The sequence below is a fragment of the Liolophura sinensis genome, chromosome 9, assembly GCF_032854445.1.
Source record: "Liolophura sinensis isolate JHLJ2023 chromosome 9, CUHK_Ljap_v2, whole genome shotgun sequence".
In the NCBI taxonomy this organism is placed as follows: Eukaryota; Metazoa; Mollusca; class Polyplacophora; order Chitonida; family Chitonidae; genus Liolophura; species Liolophura sinensis.
Window position 1 is genome coordinate 29,993,044 of NC_088303.1, and position 19,021 is coordinate 30,012,064.

The 19,021-nt window shown below is 38.7% G+C and overlaps 1 non-coding gene across 1 annotated transcript; it reads left to right on the forward strand.

The window, feature by feature from the left end:
• Nucleotides 1-13,375: 13,375 nt before the first annotated feature.
• Nucleotides 13,376-13,448, forward strand: Trnak-cuu (transfer RNA lysine (anticodon CUU)). The gene has a single exon. It is a non-coding gene; the product is annotated as a tRNA-Lys (tRNA).
• Nucleotides 13,449-19,021: the final 5,573 nt, after the last annotated feature.

Genomic DNA, 19,021 nt, shown 5'->3' on the forward strand with positions numbered 1-19,021 from the left:
CCCGAAGGCCGTCACTGTAGAAGTCTCTATGATACTGACAAATGTGGACGTGTTTGTGCTGTGCACACGTGTTCGAGTAGTTTGGTGCACGTGTCCTTACAATGAGATAGCGATGTTGACATAGTTTAACCTCCTTTTATTGCTGCTTAACTCAAATAAACTCCAAAGTACTGATCCGTACAAGCGATGGTTAATTGTAGGGACACTGTGACAAAGTAATGGAAAGTTTCCCCGACAGCACTAATATATTCTCGGTCATGAGCCCAAATAACGGCCGTACGAAACAAAAACAGGAAGTCCTTTGGACACATGTAACAACTCACGATGCTATTAACAACTACCACAATGCTCACTGTTATCTTACCTCTTTCATAAACATGCTATCAAACTTGTCACAATTGGCACTGAAGATTTATGTATTAAATATTAAACTTTATACAACAAAAATTAGGACTTCCCAAAATAGATCGCACTTATATTACTAAAAGCCATATAGTTTGAACGTTTTTAAATTCATAGACCATTGTCATACATGGGACTATGTATCTTGATTATGAATATGGGACGTTTTATTTTATTTACTCACTGCATGATGTCCCATTTTATGGAATGCTACTTGAACGACTCGAAATATTTTCACTAATAGCCATGATTAAACTAACTGAGGAATGCCAAATGGCAACCTTCAACCATTTATCGACAAAATAACAAATTAAATTAGAAGTAAAAAATAAGAAATAAAGAAAACCTCTAATCTAAATTCTCACAAAAGGAGAGAGTTTTGGTATCGGAATAAGCATCAGGATATCTATATATCAGTATGTCTGGTGGCCTTAAAATTTTCATATGGATTCATTAACCTACAATCAATGAAGCGAGTGTTAGGGTATTAGGATATATACTTCATAAGGAAAGGACCATTGAAAAGTAACTATTATATGAGAGCTATTATGCCTGAACATATGGTATGTTAGTTACTTTCCTAGATACTTTTCCACAATATAAATGCAGCAGTCAAATGTATAAACCACACTTAGCAACGACTTTATAGTCGATATAAACACAATGGCTTTTGACACCATATAAGCGCAGCATTTGAACATTGAATAACCATTCTATATGTTTATCTGAGTTTCTGAGGGTACATAAAAAGAATGAAGATGACAGGAATTTCAACCAGTAAAGTGAATTTAAAAGTAGAATCAGTGTTTGTCTTAGCACCATTGGTGCGTTCCACAAACCCAACATAATATTCATACATTTCATCTGATTGATTTCAATCAAAAACAATTGTATACAAAAAATTAAAATGAGTGAAGAGCTTTTCAGGTAATGATTTCTGAGAGGTCTTTTTAATTTGGAAAAAAGTTCTTTCATTTATGTGATAGTTTGGATCCTGTGCGCATCTGTATATATTCTACAAAGTTTAGAAGGCCTTTGGTCTCTATCTTCTAGTGGTCGTATTCAGTGAGAAAGTTCCTAAAAGATTCTACAGCTGATATGGTTAACTTGCGTGTGACAAATGACTGTTTCAAAGAATTGTTCTTTTTTCCTGCTCATCAGGGTAAGTAACAACTGATATCTTTCAAAGCCCTTCCATTTTCCACTGCTATAGCTTTCCTACAATGACTCCAGTGAGGCGAGTGATTCGCCCAATCACAAGCCTTTATTCTCGAATCTTCGGCTGTGACGTCTGGATGGAAAGTATTCTCCACAAATAACAGAAGAACAGAACCGGCAAAGAAAAAAATGCCGGCTGAAGTAATCTAATTAGGTACCTCTCGGCTTATAGCAGAGAACATCGGCAGTACTTTTAACAAAAGTATCTCTTGTGTGTCGAGAACTAACGATCTGTGGAATGAGAGTTTCATAAAACTAACTCTTTGTGGTATTGAGGTGCCGAATACTGCACCCCAAAGCATAAAACATAACTTGAGCATATGGGATCAAGGTATAGCATCTACACGGATCATCTGTTATTACATGATGTGGTCCTCTCTATTTGTAATTTAACAGCAGAAGATATACGTGTCATTCCTTATCTAATTAGAAGCCACCAACAGATTTCAAATTATACACTATTCCTTTTCGGAATCAAAGAAAAGTAAGTCAGGTGTTAGAAACCGAGATCTTCTTTCACAAAACTTATAAAAGTATAAAACTTAAGTGACTCCTTCAGCATTATGGAGACATTCTAAGTATAAATGCCATACAATTTATGGCATCGACGCTTCTTTGGACGTTGAATTTCCATATTATGTTGAATAAAGAAACCAAAATTATTTATTTATTTATTTATTTGGTATATAACAAGCAGGAAAAATCATTTAGTTAAGGCATAAACCAGCATTCATAATAGAGTTGTCATAAAAACGGTTTTACTTGGTTTAGGTTCACCTCTTAGTTTTGTGCACTAGCTGGTATAGTGTAGACTTCATAATCGCTCTAAGACACACGCGTTGCGGGTTCAAAGCCGGCTATGGACAGGGAATTTGTGATTTTGCCTGCCTTCGATCACTGTTCGTAGGAACCTGAATTGGTACTGAATTCTTGAGCATGGAGATGAAAAATATAGTATAGATATACATGTAGATAGGTCACGAGGCGAAACCTGGAATCAGATTCAACCCTTTGCTAATCAGTGCAGACTTGTTCAAATGTGAATCAGAAATAAAAAAATGTATTTGAACATTGTGTTGCTATTTATGTCTGATTTATCGTTTAATACAGTGTTTGGGCAACTGGTACCTCTGACATAAGTCGGTAACACAAAAGTTGGGTATACCGGTATATAAAAGATATGATGAGGTTTTCAGTGAGATCGAACTAAAACACTATTCATCTGCCAGTTTAAATAGAGCTTAGTCTTCAGAACACCGCAAATCGATCTGTGCTAATTTGTCATATTAATGAAGCATAAAATTGCTTAGCTTTTGATTTGATTTTGATTGTTTGTCCGTACACGTATAGAAAGGTTTTTTTTTTATTGTAAACAACTTTTAACCGAAAAATGTCGGTACAAGAACCATACGGAATACTTAAAGAGCACATTTAACACAAAATGAGGAAAACTACCAAATTCCTCTGGAAATACATGTATGCTCGAGCACAGGAAAAACAGATCTTCATTTTCTGCATGAATCTCTTTCTACAATAAATTCAGTAAAATATTCAGCTGTGCAAACCCCAGAATTCTATTCCCCGTTCAAATCGATATGATTTGTACGGATTTTCTCCTAATTGTTCATTTAGAGTTTAAAAAGTTTGACAAAGCAAACGACTTCTTTCAAAAAAAGAGATAAAATTAGATATGCCCGTTTTCCTAATTTCGGAGTGTGGGAAAATGGTGGAAACGCGCAGCAATATAAAAGGAGCTAGGAAGCTCACCTGTGGTCGTTAATTTGGATAATCCCTGTACACGGACAGGTAAAGCGGGGATAATTACGGCCACTGGACAGCGTCCTATCACAGCCTTTCTCTGACAAGGTGATGAATTTTACACCTTCTGTTCACGTCTTAGCGGCGGCCAGATATGAAAACAAGGCGCAAAGAAATAGCAGATAATGGAGGAAACTGTGACATAAAAGAGGACATGGGTGTTACAAGGTCCGTGTTTGCTCCCCAGCCCCGGTTGTCTCATACAATGCCTGCTGAAGGACTAGAGTAAGAAAGCGTGCGCCCAGGCGTGTGATCTCCTCTGATGGCATCGGGCAAGGAGCACCGCCTTCACCCTTTCTCTATGCCCAGGCGACCTGTTGCACGCCGTATAACGGTGTGAATATTCGCTGGAGCGTTCGATTTAGTCAATGTATACATCCAAATACGCAAACTGTATAGGGAATACAAAATTAAGAAATCAGTTTTATTTTCATACTTTAACAATAATAATACAGTCATTTCGCTGAGCATGATGCTTATATCTGTATGATCTTGACAAAGTGCAGCTTCACGGCATAAATCACATTATGCACTGTTTTGCCATAATAACGTAATTTGCTCAAATTGAATTGGACAGTGATCAAAATATAAAGACTTCATCCAACCGGATGATCCAGTCAGATTGCTGGACGTTGAAACTGCTCGTCAGTGGGCCGAATATATTAAGTCGTTAAGAGTCGTAACAATTTTCAGGAAGAGCGGTCGTAAAATGTGTAGAACGAAATAAAGTTGAATAGATTTGTTTGCCCTTCCAATGAAATCAGCTGTGACATTCGCGCAGATTAAGACTTCAAAGAATGTTACACTGCAGGTGAATGTTTACCAGAGTACTTAAAACACGGCCTGAGAAAGTCCTGAACACAAGGTTTGCCAAACTGTCGGCATGCAGGATTTTGATTTGAGTGTATCCAGTATTGTCCGAGTGTCCATTTGGTCGGATTTTATACTGTGCATGTGGACAAAGCAACTAAACGCTTGGCGTCTATCCCAATAACAAAAACTTTGGCTTGATTTAAAGGTGGCATATGGGAATTATTTTGACGTGAGTGTATATACTCGAGTATTAAATGCGAGAAACTCAACAGGTTTCTTTACACAAGTTTAAATGCTTTCTAATGTCATAAAAATATCGCACTTAGATGAGTAGTTGATATGGTCAGGAGGCGCAATAATCACTGATTCCTCCATAAGCTGTACGTGTTGCACACGTTATTGAACATGTATCATGTGTTAATCAATAGTATCACGACTAATTTGCAAGTTCACAGAACTGGCTCTTCGCCCGACACCATCGATTCGATGCAAGGTCGCCAAACGTGAAGCTCATACCTGGCTAGCATCTCCATCCAGGCATGCTAAAGAAAGTAATGAAACGAAAAAGCCAGAATTAAGACTATACAGTAATAAGTCATGCAGTAGTTGATTCTTAAAAAAAGAATCGGCTGTTTTTCAAGAAATGTTGCTCGTGGTTACACCTACTGAAACGTGTTTATAGTAATGTAACAACTATCGATTCTTTTTCAAGAATCGCGCGGTGTCATTTCAAACAAATAAAAAAAACCTTACATCTCAATTTGTGTTAACGAATGCTCTTTCGTGCCCGCTGAGCTGCATTATTTGCATAGCTAAAATAATACTTTGTTGATCTTTCATGACGGTGTAACATGAAGTTTTAGTACAACAGCGTTAACTTGAAGCTTAGTCAATGGGACACCAGTCGGTTGTACTCTATAGATTACTACATGAGCATGGACTGAGTGACTCGGTCTAAGATTAATTATGCGGGAAAATAAATCTGAATTGATTGAAGCCTACATACAATCTGGGGAAATCTGACAGTAGATTATACAATTTCTGTCGCATTGACATAACCAGGCCTCGAGATGTCCAAAATGTTCGTATTCAGAATACCACAAATTAGACCTACCAGTTCACCTTAGTACAAACTCTGTTTTGTTGTTCATATTTGTGCCTAAGAGAATAGATGACTCTCCTTTTTCTCACACAGGCAACATTTGGAGTATTTAAAATGAAAGCGAAGAACGAAACTGTGAGAAAATAAATTTCATATTGATCAGAAACGAAAGGACTCTTCATATATAACATTCTTATGATCGGCTAGACAAAAGATTGACGTCACTACAAACGTTTAAATTCGTTTAAAAGGAGACGGTTGTATGGTCTTCCCGGACAGCTCAGTGGGGTATTGGAATGTTTTAAAGCCATGGGTTCGAATCCCGCTCTGCCGCACACCAATCGAAGGCACACTCATGTTATACAAGTTGTCACCTTTCACCACTCAAAACACTAACTCGCACGTGCAAATTCTTGACAAATAATAAACTGCGCAGACAATAGCGGGACGTCACAACAAATGTTTAACTTGGGATAACACCAATGGTTAAAAAAAAAGAACCGTGGCGAAAGCAAACAGAAATGAATGAAGGAATGCTTGGGGTTTAACGTCGTAAAGGAAATGAATCCTCGACACATGCAATCTCTATCAGATGCTGACACTTACTGATGAAAGATATTTTAAAAACGCCTATTCTGCACTGCATTTCAATTAAGATATTTCATACTCATATATACCCGGGGTCTGTTTATGCTTGGGCGTTCGTGTCAATTTCCAGTGTCCACTAAGTAACATGTCTTTGAAAGAGTGAAACGACCTGTCACGCCAATATGCTGGCCGACCCTTTCGCGCAGTTGTTCCAGTAAATAAGCTTCTCGCTTTACGACCGCCTTTCACACCATTATGTCGCCCCATTAAACAGGAGAAAAAAGGTTTCGATGAAAAACTATAGTTTGAGGCTATATACGGCGACAGAATAGGCGGATTACTTATACTGATTCCGGCTTATCGCTGATCAGCGAAGCGAATAAAGAACTTAAATGCCTTACAGTTCTAAGACACATATAGCTAGTGGCATTGTCAAAGACAATATGGTGCCGGTATTAAGCAACAGTTCCGGTTTAGTAGGTAAGCTCGCCCGTAAGGTGAGATAGTTTGCTCTCAAAAAGCCACCAAAGCGATGTGTCACCTTTCCCATGGCTTACCGTATTGATCGCTCTCAATCCCAGTTCACGAATTACGTCATTTTCTCACCGTTACCAAATGTGATACTCACCAAAAGGACATTGTTATCACTTCACAAATCGTTACTCCTATAAATTTCTTACGACAACTTCGCTTAAATTTTAGGCTGAAACCATTGTGTGACTATTTTACTGCTCTTGTCACACACTAACGTGGCCTGTCAACATTGTGGTACATACATTTATACATGATAAAATTAAGTCGGCTTTGGAATGACATGTTCTCTGAAATGGGTATGTACCAGTGTGATGTTTTCACACAGATATGACTTTCTATTTAATGATTCAAGGAAGAAAAGACAACTGAACAGACAATGATTCTCTGCTGTTGTCAGATTTGCCCATTTCTTCTCGTACTGTGAGAAGAATGGCTTGAAATAACATACAGAGTTAGATGAGAGTAAACATCTGGAATATTCGACCCGTCGCCATCGGGCTGGTCAAGTTGGGGGTTTCGAGCGGTGGGAAAGTGGCTTATTACAAATTCAACGTAATCCATCAACACAGCGCTTTCTTATCTTTCAAGTGGTTTTCTGGTCACCGGGGCAAACAGCCGAAAGGGACTGGGGCTGGCAGCGTTCCTTAGCCCACCCGCTTGCCCCAGGGGTCGAGCCAGCTACGATCATCAGCAAACGTCTCCAAGAGATCACGGAAAGAAAACAAGTCTTAAGAAGAGTGTTACATGAAATCTGTTTGCCGTCCTCGGGCCCGACTCTGGACACGTGTCCACGTGAAACTAGCCTGTGGGGTCGAGGGTAAGGGAGGAAGTGGGAGACGAGACTCATTGCACAGAGCGGCGGATGGGTCATTCACAGGCGTCTTGCAACGGTCAATTCCGTCCATATCAATTTGGCGTGTGGCGTCGAGTTTTAAGCACTATCGGTGTTTTATCCCCTATACTGTGCACAGTCAGTTATTTTCTGACATTTGTATTAAATCTCATTTTAATTTGTGCCCCATTATGTAACAATTTTCATGGTAAATAACAATGAATCTGGAGCTCTGTCGTTTTACCACAAGCGACAATGTACCGCAGATTATTCCAAAGCATTCCTTGGTGATACAATAAGCCAGTCTTCTTCACTCTCTGCATGAGAACGTACCATGGATGGTATATACGAAACCAAGTGGATGCAATTCAAGTCGTCATTTCCACATGGCCGTCTATGTAGTCCTCACGCCAAGGATCTGATTTTATATCGCTTATAAACAGTATCAAGCAAAGCCCAAACTTCTTAGAAAATGTTGATCATGCATCTCTAACTTTATCTCTTACCTGCAGCCTGCAAATTAACAACATATATATGGTAAAACATACAGGAGTTACATTCGTTTCAACTAATAAAACAATCACTAATGCTTTATCTTCATATATCTGTTCGCTTCAAGTGGCATTTCAAGCATGAGTTTGGGCTTTGCTTGATACTGTTTATCAGCGATATAAAGTCAGATCTTTTTGGAAGATCTTCATTTATTTGTTTATTTATAAATTTATTTATTTGACTGGTGTTTCACGTCGCACTCAAGAATATTTCACTTATACGACGGTGGCCAGCATGTACGGCCGGAGAGGAAGCCAGCATGAGCTGGACTCATAGCGACCGCATTGGTGTGAGGCTCCTGGGTGATTGCGCCATGCTGGCGTGCTAATCCCCTCGGTCACGGATGCTCCAATTTATTTATTTATTTGACTTATACGACGGCGGCCATGATAATGCTATAGGAAACCGTTCGGAGCACGAGGGAAACACAACCCTCCGGATGGTGCGGGTCTTCCCACGTACCGCCGGAGAGGAAGGCAACATACATACACATTGATGAGGGGCGCTTTTGTCCTTGCAATGCGATGGCATGCTAACTATCTCGGTACAGGGCAAAGAAGTTTGCAATACGACAATGCGGAAGCGTTCTGAATCAAGAGGTGGTAAAATAAAGATCAGTCAACAAAAAGTGTCAACTAAGAGCCAAGGTTTGGCATTTGGTTTTTGTTGGATTTGTATAACAGTAAACATTTGGAGACACAATCATTCAAGAATAGTTGCTAACTTTTTACAGTCTGGTAACCTCTTTTACCCGATTTAGGTAACACTGAGTTTCGTCACAACACGCACAATCAGTCGTCTCTGGTGTTATCAACATAACATAAAGTATCTTTTGTTGTCATCGGGATATGGCTGCCAAATAAAGCAATTTCATACCAATATTGCAAACAAATGCCTGAACGAAAATCCATGATCAAGTTCAACTGGCCTTGGTATAGTGGTATCTCTTGCAGCCATATATACATTACGGTATATTTTAGCCATAAGGTTTGGCAGCCTGAAAATCAATTATAGTCGATGTATAAAAACCAAGAATTGTTTGTTGGAATCTCAGTTTACCTTTTGTGCACATTCAGTAATGGGAATGTCGAGCAGAATATGTCTGTCTTCCGGGCTACCGTTCTAACACAACTTACACATGAGTGTAAACATACAGACAAAGTTGACTTAGACCAGATCAGCCTCTTTGTGCGAAGTTGACTTTCTGTTCCTACATTATCATAGTCGCCATAAAGTCTTGAAAATGGTCAGTAAGCCAACAAAATGAAACCACTCTGAACAATCCTGCATTCAGAATCAAGAAGACTATGACCATGTTGGTAACCGGCTTTATAACCAGATAATACGAGTAAAGAGGTTTGTACTCACGACGCGACTTCAGCCACCGAAGACTGTCTCATTGTCAATATTTAATGACATCTCATTTAAAATTTAAAATCAACTTCCGTTTTCACACAGTATTGTAAACTTGTATTTTCTAAGCGAGTTAGTTAGATCCAGCGCCGGTTGGTGAAGTCACCCTAACAAACAACAAACCCATTAAAAGTTGAGAACTGGATTTTCGGGAATCAAATCAGCAAAACAAATACAGACGCCATCCTGCTGTACCTAGATTCAGTAAAGTAATACACATTCTGTTATACATATCTGCTTAACCTCAGTTGTTGCTTTGCCACAATTTTCTTGCATATAGCATGTAATTTATATACGGTACATATGTCTTCGAGGTTGGGCAGGCTGCTACCATATCCAATGGTCACTAAAGTTCTCGTATCGCATGCTACAGGGCATGCAGATTCGAGTCCAACAGATGGTACATGGTTTGGTTTGTCAGCCCAAATATATTCAGGTATTTAAGTCTGCGTTAGCACCACAAAAATACACCGTGGTCGAGAGTGCTCTCACCCTCGTCGTCTTTCATGCAGTGTGCTGTAAAACATTGTTTTGCACCAACCCGATATCTGTCACAGGTGCAAAAGTTCGCCAACAACAGACTCGTTTTCTTTTTGCATTATTTTAATGTGACTGTATCTTATATGTGCTGACAACACAGCATTTTGAGTAATTCTAGACCAGTGACGTCTACAATATTGCAATTAACATCACTGCATATTATATAAACCTAATTATGCTTAAGCCATGGCGAGAAGGGGCGTGGAATTTGCTACCTTTTAAGCATTTTCATGAACAGGAAAGAACCCTAACTGGGGTAAATTGATAAGAGGCCTTATTTCACCGGTTACGTGTGACCATTTGCCAGCTATCACACTGTCGTCGCTGACCTGGTTTTACTCTCTATGCTGTACGTCTTTAATTATATCGGATCAGTTTATATTTGAACTACCTCACTAGCTCCGAGCACTATATAGCCTACGACAAACTTATTGTGCCACTTTTCGACATACATGTATGTCATATCCAAGAGTTAAGTATAGAGAAGTAAGTAAAAATTTGATTGTTCTGATGAGAGCAGATATAAGAAAAAACAAAGGAAACCTTAAATTTTTACGTCGTTGTATACATGTATGTAGACGTCAAATCTGATCCAATATATCTCAAGTCAAAAGTGGGGTAAATGTCGGAGGGAGTGAAACGAGAGCTGCGTCTGATGGCAATTCCTCGCTTTGTTCCGCTATGTTATCGTGCTTAAACTTGATACCTGTCGATTGTTTGCTTGGAGTCAGACCACAAGACATTCCCTAAACAAACGTTCTTACAATTCTCAAGTACACAGATGCGGTTCCACTTCTTTCTTTGGCAATGGGATTTAGTTTCTACCTTTGTCGCAGTACCTGGTAATTCTATCCGCGAAGCGATACGGACTTCTCTTCGACCGGCTGTTCCATTAATAGCGGGGGAAAGGTGAATTAATGGATATGTGCTTAATGAGATGAGTACGGTGTTAATTATCCAAAAGAGATGTGCACTGACTAAGGTGTGAAATTTCTCTGAATTTTAAAATATCCCCGCTTAGTTGAAGTCACGTGCAGAACTGGAGTATCTCGCATAGATCATCGCTGGAAATATCCGTTAGACATGAATTCTTGCCGTGCTGAATGAACTCAAAATCGTTGTTCATATCTGCACCAAGAAAATCCATGCCCGTGTCTTTCAAACATTTTCTCGCACTGACTTGGGTGCTTTTTATGAGTTGTATACTTTTAGATGTTGCTTCAGATTTAAAGGCAAGGAAAACACTAAAATGATGAAAGACCATTAAAAACTGTCCAAGAAAGTGGTTAGATTCACTTTTTTAGAATTTTTCCTACAAGTCTGTGACTCACATATAGATGGGATTTAAAAAAATTAAACCAGGCTGTTAAAATGTAGACCTAGTATTTTTCTTTCCTATCCTTTCTGTTTCTTTTTTTCCACGCATTTTTTTTTTGACAACCTACCCTGAACCGTAGGCCCACACCGTAGTTAGGTCACGTTGCGCATGTGAGGCCAATCAAATATAAACCTGAAGTTATAGAGTTCTTATAGGCGAAATTTCACAGTGTTCAGAATCAGCGTTGGTAATATTTTGTAACTTGGCACATGGTTAGAATTTTTAATGTAGGCATGCCAATGTTAGTTTTTGATGAGAGTTTCAGGTAGCCTGTATTGAGGCACGTTATAATCAAATTCGTTCATGAACACAACGTGCTGCACTTAGCACAATTATATGATATATGGAACATATATTTCCTTTCTTTCTTTGATGGAAATCACGGGGGGTTTTCTTGCCACCGTTATTACTCAATGATCCTCATATAAGCTATTTTATTTCTTAGCAATGTGCACAAAGTTAAACTTGGGGCAAACAGGTCCTATTTAGTAAGATACCTGTACTGAGTTCTCTCCCTTTGTATACTGATACCTTTCACCACACAATTAATGCTGATGTAGTATACGAAACGTGTGCAAAGGCTTTTCGTATAAATCTTCAAAGCGTTAACAATCCGTAGGGTATGTGTTGGTGACACAGACCATATGTGGCGTTGGATTTGATGAATCTTATATTTTCTTTATTTATTTATTTATTTATTTATGTGATAGGTGTTTTACGCCGTGCTCGAGACTATTTCCCATAGGCCTACGACGGTGGCCAGCAGTGTGGTGGAAAGGAAACCGGGCAGAGCCAGGGGGAAACCTACAACCATCCGCCTACGACCGGGGAGGACTTATATTTTATAGGTAATTCACTGTCATAATCAAGATTTCAATTTGGCACTCGCTGCTGCCTCGCTTGGCCCTCACGACAGGGAGGCTAGTGCAAGGAAACAGGACAGCTTGCCCCGGTGTCAATATGATGTGACTGGGTCGTGTCTGGTATCTTCGACATGATAGGCCTACTTCAGTGGCGGCAGTACTTTGTCGGCATGGACTCGCCCTGCCACAAGAAGACATAATATATATACAGACACCTGATGACTCGTTGTCGTCATGTGACTGAAACATTGTTAAGTACGACCCATAAATGCATACCTACATAAAGGCTTACATTGTCATACCATAACACGTTCGGGAAAGAAACGTATAAAATTTATAGGCCCTACTGTATCGGCAGGCCTAGGCACAGACGCTTGCCCTTGCAGCATGCATTTCAGCGTTGTTGTGGTTAAATTTAACAGAAAGTCTGTCGTACGATACAGTTTTGTGACTATGGGGAAGGCGTCACATAACAAGGACAGGCGCTTGTGGCCCGTGTCGTAACTTGGCGACTTTCAACACGGAGCCGTCGCAGTAAAGTAGGTCATCCAGAGCGACACTGCCTAAAAGCCGGTCTTGTGAGTAGGCCTTGACATACTGTACAAGGTGTGCTAGTAGCCGCGCATCTTCCAGGTTGAGGTTGAAAGCTTAAGCTAAGAGCGGTGTGTTGCCCATCTCTTCCAAACATAAAAACATATTCAACTCTTTCTTGTAGTGTTAGTTTATTAGCCATAATTAACTCTGAAAGAGAGAAAAAAAATTTACACGCAGTATTAAATCTGAAACAAAGAAAAAAAAAAAGAAAATCAAGAGGGTGCACGACTTCTGGGACACCCTGTACACCGCTGAATACAGAAAATCAACTGCAGTCGATCTGTGGTGGACCTGACTGAAGGTCTGTTGCCGTTGTGCTGGCATTGCGAGAACGGATCTCAATAAACCATCAACTCACACCGGCTTTTAGCCCGTGCCTGTAAGGCCAATCTCTACGGTGTCAGAATATTGAATTTGATTGGAGCTGTGTACTAAGGCTGCAGTCTTTATACGTCCGGGTACGTCGCCTTTTCGTTTCAAAGACACGGCAAAGACGGTAATTTAGTTCGTTGACAGTTACCTCCCTTGCACTCCAAACTCTACTGCTGAGGAAACTTCATGATTGCTGAAGCTGAATTTTAAACAGCGTTGGTTCAACAATCTTGTGACAATATCAGAGACAACTATATATATGGTAAAATCAAGGTAAATAATAATAATTTTACATTGTAGTGCATTTATTTCTTAATTACATATAACACGTTATTTCCAACTGCATGAGTACGTCAGCCCGGCTAGCTCAGTCGGTAGAGCACGAGACTCTTAATCTCGGGGTCGTGGGTTCGAGCCCCACGTTGGGCGAAATTTTTTTTTTTTCTTTGTATCAATTTTGTTCTTGCTTTTCATAAGCCCTAAGTGTGTTGGCATATGAAAGACAAGAACAAAATTGATAAAAAGAAGAACAAAAATTCGCGCACAACGTGTGGCTCGAACCCAAGAGACCGGGATTAAGAGTCACGTGCTCTACCGACTGAGCTAAACATAACAACGCGTTCGTCGAGTTTTCGACGGCCAATGGAAATCGTAGAACCACAACTGAATCACCAATGGAAACCACAGATCCACGAATTAACGGACCATTCGGAAGAACGGAACCACGATATTGACAACAAATCAAAACCACAGAACCAGAACTAAAACACCCAACCATAGCTTCAGAACCACGATTTGCCATCCAATGAAAACCACGAAACCACAAATTAGTTCTGGGTCAGTAATTCAGATCACTGGGCTGGAGAAATCGCATGGCGAAAATGAAAGTATACGTTATACGAAAGAGAAGATCCGATTAATATTTGAGTCTTTTTTTCACGACTGCTATTGTTTGTGAGTATGCAAGCATTCAGACGGTAAATGCATGATCGGTGTGCACCTTGGGATGTCACTTATACTGACTATAGGCCTGACCCCATTTGTCATATATGGTATGTAAAGCATAGCACATCGTTGTTGTTTACACCCTCGGTGATGGACAACACCGGGTGGGTGGGTGAGTGAGTGCCTCACGTTGGGCGTGAATTTCTTTTGTCTTTTTATCAATTTTGTTCTTGTCTTTCATATGCCCTAAGTGTTTTAGCATACCTCATCGTGTTTACAAAGAGTGCAGGACGCCTGATCTTAGACGCGACTCCATGCGTGTCTGACTCGACACATATCTACAGACTTTGTAACAGACTATCTCGGTACCGATGTGGTTTTGCGTTCAGCGTACCGGTCGACTCAGTGACGATATTATGTTACTGGGTGAGGGGTCAACTCTTATTTGTTATTGTTCATTCTGCTCTCGTGACACTGTCGTCTTAGGCCTATGCAATGTGAAACCAAGTAACCCGGCCTAAACAAGGAAACGAACTGAACATATTTTTGTCATACCGTACGTGTATATTTACTCTGTACGTCATATGTACTTCACCTGTGACTCGTGTAACCATCACAATTACAAAAACACAAGAACATTATATAAAATAAAAAATAAATTTATTTCCAAGAAATATAGATAAGAGGAAAACGTCAGGAAAGCTCTGATGATGTGGTTTTCCAGAGTTCGTGCATATAGTAGTATATTATATATATATGGACGCTATGAAGGATATGATAGAGTGACGTACAGGAACTGCAGACATACATATTCCCCTCTTGATGGGTTATATGAGTTTTATTAAACAAATACCTATGACTGGACACTCAACAGGTCTCTTAAATCGAGTGGTTTACACTTCCGGGCAGTTTTTAGACAACAACAATTTCTTAGTCGAGACTAATGACAATGTGTTCAGATTTTGCTCGAAATAACTCAATCCGGATTTTTCCCACGTAGTGTGGTTAACTAGAAGTATGGTATCATATCCGCCAGCGCTCTGGATTGTGAAATATTTAGTTCTCAGCATCACGTAGGCTATTTCATATATAGTTGTAGCTGTCCACAGAGGACAGCATATAGGAGATCATCATGATACAGTAAATTAAACATCCCAAAGAAGAAAATAAACAAAAACGGAAAAAGTATTATTGCGCATGTATCTCATGTCACATTGAATGGCGATCATGTACATACAATATATATGGCCGCTGTAATCGTATTTGACATCTGTTATAATTGAATTTCATGAAGACGTTGAAATTGTGGCAATCTCTGAAAGACATTGTCGTCATATATGACTATAATGCCATGGTATACGGCAAACGAATCGGGAAAATAGCATAAACTTAACACCTTTTAATACAGTTGTGATTTTTATATGGTTCTTTGCAGTGCACTTAAATAAATATATATCTCACTATTTTGGCGAAAATAAAATCCATATTCGCTAATTAAATTAAAGTATCTGTATTTACCAAGAATAGCTAAAAAATTTTTGTAAACCAAAAGATATTAAACTTGTACCTAATGGTAAAAGGATTCTATAATTTTATAAAGCCATGGACCCGCACATTTAAATTTTACGAGTTTTATTAAACCCCGTATTGCACGTGCTAAGATGAGATTGGTGTTTTATGCAGGCAATCATTTCAGCTAGGCCTATTCTAAATAATATCAAAACTTCGATTGGATTTGCTCAGACTTATGTTTGTCAAAAATCTCCGGCAGTGTAGTCTTTGTATAAGCTATAAGTTTGCAAGATTTTGAGTAAAAACAACATAAGTATAGATATAGCAGCAGTTCCTTTCTCGTCTACTTTGAAAATAAGTTAAAAATTAGTAGCGATAACAACAGATAACTTCAGAAAATAATAAAAACATTATTTTACATTCTGTATTTGTAACTGGCCTAGTACATGTATATACAATCCACTGCATTTTCCAGATGTGATGCTTGGCATCTGCTGTATAAGCCTTCCTCTCGTAAACTCCTGGGGCCGCGTGCACGAAGGGATCGTAGGCCTAAGCTAATTGTAAATCAGTAAAATCTCGATCATAGTCATAGCTTACGATCAACACCCTCTTGCTACGTAAGCTGCGATAATTGTAACTTACAATCAGAAATTACAATCGGGTTGACCCTGTTGTAAATATTTACAATAGCCCCCAAATCAACGTACTCACCTTAGGTAGACTGTTGGTACCCGGTTTGCAAAGATGTGCAATGTAATTGTCTTACACAGATGTTACGAGAATTTTCTTACATGTTGTTGTTGCTAGCTGCTGAATCATTACGATGTAGAACTCTTTTCAAAATGAAGACAAGAAAAGTTATTGGAAGTTTATTTATTTGATTGGTATATAATACCATGCTCAAGACTATTTCACGGAGGTCAATATATGGGGTGCCCGTGGTAACTTGACCTTCTTGTTGTAAGTTACCCACTTTCCCAATTGTGACGTAGGTCTACAAATATGCACAGGCTACACACACGCCCACAGGAGCGCTGTCCACAGACCGCTCATTTTAATCAAGATTCCACAAACAGTGAGGGTGCGGGAATCTACAAATTCTCTGACCAAGGATGGTTACGAACCCGTGTATACCTAGTACGTTCGGGTGATTGAATGACAAGCAAGCACCTTAGCCTCTGGGCCACGGCTCACTCCCTCATGAAGACCATATACACGCTACACGTGAAATCAGTTATTATAAGAGAAGCTCTTAAGCAGGACGAATGCGTGGGAATATCGTGTCCTGGTTTTGTTTTCTTATGAATTTATTGAACTAATAAAACCACACATCCTGTTTATTTTCTACACAATTAATTTACTAACGAAAACGCCACTTCAGCGCTATAGATAAATTGTGACATGCTTCTTATATATGCCTATATGTATGCCTATATGCCTTAATTTATTTCATGGGGAAAGAATATAAAAGCCTTCATACACGTTTGTGCATAATAGACAAGAAAATGTTAAAACGCGCATGCAGATGCAGAATAAAGTCACGTACACATGCAAGAATAATAAAAGTGCTTTTTCTTAATTCTTTACAAAATGACGAACGTTGTATATCACAAAAGCACACACGCACTTCTGTCATTAAATAACGTGCATCATACAAATTTGTTGCTTTATATATAATACTGTCAGGTATTAAATGAATTCTTATTGGCCAGAGTGTCATGCGTTCAAATGGTAAAGCTTTCAAAATATGCACGCTCGGATAAAGGGACTTATACAAAAAGCATATATATTAGGTGTAAAGTTCATGTATGTAAACAACAAATGGATACAAATATATATTTCAAAACTGAAAAAATGGTTACTGTTCAAAGCAAAAACTTGAAAATGAATCACAAATGTGAAATTAACATAACGAACTAAGATAAAACGTGTTAAGCATGACAATATTTAATACCTGAAGGAGATGGAGATCGATGAAACTGCAGCTAAGCTGGGGGGCTGGAATGGCGTATACTCTCAATTTTCAGAAATACTTGTTGATAAATGAAACTCTTGTATACTCTTGCACGGCATGATTTGACAAAGTTCATCGGATATTTGTAAAATGTTTCTTCCATCGATAAAACTAAACCCCATGCTGGAGTTCATACTGTCAGGCGAGGAGCAAACCAGAAATGGTGATGTGAAAAAATTAATCGGTTAATTGTAAAATGTTTTCTAAATCGCTGAAACTGATCACCATGCAAGGACTATCGGGCGTGGAGTAAATCACAAATGATGGAGTGACAAAATTCATCAGTTACTTGGAAAATGTTTTCTAAATTGCTGAAGCTGATGACCACGTAAGGACTATTGGGTGTGGAATAAACCACAAATGATCATGTGGCAAAGATCACGCATGCTTCACTCAGTAACATGGTAAATGTTTCCTTCACCGCTGAAACTAACCACCCAAAAATCCATAGATATGCAAAACATTTTATTGCATTGTTATTGATTCCATCAAGCCTGCCCACTCTCTTCAATGGAGGAAAAACGAAATTGAAAAATTATAAAAGTTTTTGATATTCACACAGGAACTTTTTTTCTGATAAATATGAAAGAAATTAAGTCAGAAATGGCATGTGTATTCTTAACCGTGGAATGTAATAGCAGCTGCCCCTCAAAAAAGAAAAAAGAAAAAAAGAAAAACAAACAGAAATTAAAACATTTATCTTTAAAGGAAATCCTGAAATATGAAAAACCGGAAAGTAAATATTAATCAGGAAGATAGGCCTACCCACTTGTGCATCATCAAATTTGCAAATGCACTGACGGTCGTGGAGTGCAAGTCATGGCGCGGCGAACATGTGCATTTAAAATTATTATTACATAATAAATTTAAGTGACTATACAATATGCAGAGTAAAAGCAGACCACCGATGACAGTGTGATAGTTTGCAAATGGTCACATGTAACAGGTGAAACCCGGACTTTTACTTGTCTATTTACCTCCATTAGGGTTTTATTATAAAACTGTTCGTGTAAATACTTAAACGTTGTGGCTACTTAAACGTTCATATAGGCTTATCAACGATGAACGGCTTTTAATATGAAACTATTTACCAGGAGTTGAATGACAATATTATAAGCTCACGCGTACAGAGAAGTGTATCACTAATATTCCCAGTCTGCATGCATGTGTACAGTTTCAAAATTACAGCGTCACTTAAACACCTTATGAAAATACACAACAGGTTTCTTGATGAAAACATGAAGCACTACAAATAAAAATATGTATGAATATAAATAATATTGATATTGTTAATCGTCAGACATTTTGTAGTAATTACCCCCCGATTTATTCCTGGTGAAAGATGAATTCAAATTTAAGTTACGTTATAAATACTTTTAACCTGGCTTACACATTTCGGATCTACTTCCTTTACATTGTTAAATAATTTAAAAGTAATGTAAGATTTCGCATGGATGGCACCAGCCTACATTATTTATTATTCTGTGAGTAATCAGGCATTACATTATTTGATGACATCATTAATCGC